Source organism: Macrotis lagotis, chromosome 4 (genome assembly GCF_037893015.1).
Source record: "Macrotis lagotis isolate mMagLag1 chromosome 4, bilby.v1.9.chrom.fasta, whole genome shotgun sequence".
Taxonomy (NCBI): Eukaryota; Metazoa; Chordata; class Mammalia; order Peramelemorphia; family Peramelidae; genus Macrotis; species Macrotis lagotis.
Genome location: NC_133661.1, coordinates 49,739,891 through 49,741,108, shown reverse-complemented (window position 1 = coordinate 49,741,108; position 1,218 = coordinate 49,739,891). Strand labels below are relative to the sequence as shown.

Here is a 1,218-nt window from a genome sequence, read left to right as displayed (position 1 = left end):
ACAGAACAAAAAAGTAAATTGCCCTAGCTCTCTGAAAAAAAATTGATTGATTGATTGATTGATTGATAAAAAATATCTAATGTGCATACCTAAAATGTCTTACAAAACATAAGCGACCAAAAATCATATTCCTTTTTATGGTAACCCAAGTGGAGAGAAAGATCACATGCATTGAAGAAAGAAGAAAGAAGAACAACAAAAAACAAGAACAAGAACAAGAAGGAAGAGGAGGAGAAAGAAGAAGAGGAAGAGGAGAAGAATGAAAGATAGCAGTATTCCCCAAATCATATTGGCAATTTGGGTCTCCAGAAGGTAGCTCTATTACTCCCCAATAACATGCTAAAGATAGTTAATACAAAACTTTCTCCTCAAAATTTAGTTTCCTCCTTCTCACAAATGCAAGCGGTATCCATGGGAGGAGGAAGCTTAAACTTATAGTCTTAGTAGTAGTGAGACATATGTGCAAGAAATATTTATGACAAAGATTTAGTGCTCCATACCTGATCTGAAAATCTTTCTATCTTTGTAAATACTTCATGTAGAATTCTTTGCTGTTGTTAATTCTTCATTGTTGAAGAGGATAAATGACATCATGAAGTTGATGACTTGTGAATGAATTAAAGTGAGGCAGAACTGCACTAAGTTGTCAGTCTCCTCTCCTTCAGAGTCATCAGAATCTAGTGGCAAGGCAAAAGTCAAGAGCTTGCTTTGATAGCACACATACTAAAACTGGAGAGAAGATTAGCATGGCTCCTGCACAAGGATGACATGCAAATTTATGAAGCAAAAATAAAGTCAAGATGACTCAGTATTGGTGTGAATCAGTTGGCAAAAGTGCTAATGTAATCATAGTGACATTACTAGGGGTCTAATATTCAGATCATGAGCAGTCTGTGCTAGAAAAACCATACTGGGAACACTGGACCAAGTTTTGGTTACCACAATATAAGAGCAACATTTCTGAACTTATACCTTCCCAGAAGAGGGTAACCAAAATGTTTACCATTTGGGACTGAAAGTCATTTATTTTGAAGAGTGATTTTCTGATTAGAATTATTTAATCTAGAGAAGAGAAAACTTATGAGAAAAATAATGGATGCCTTTAAATAGCTAACTGGTCATGTAGAAAGGGATTAGACTTGATCTACAACTAAAACAAGAGAAAAAAGAAAAAAGTGTTGTATTAAATTGTGTGAAATTTGGCCTAAAACAACAAGG

The 1,218-nt window shown here is 34.7% G+C and overlaps 1 pseudogene; it reads left to right on the top strand.

The window, feature by feature from the left end:
* Positions 1 to 703: 703 nt before the first annotated feature.
* LOC141523150 (U6 spliceosomal RNA) lies at positions 704 to 798 on the top strand (annotated as a pseudogene).
* Positions 799 to 1,218: the final 420 nt, after the last annotated feature.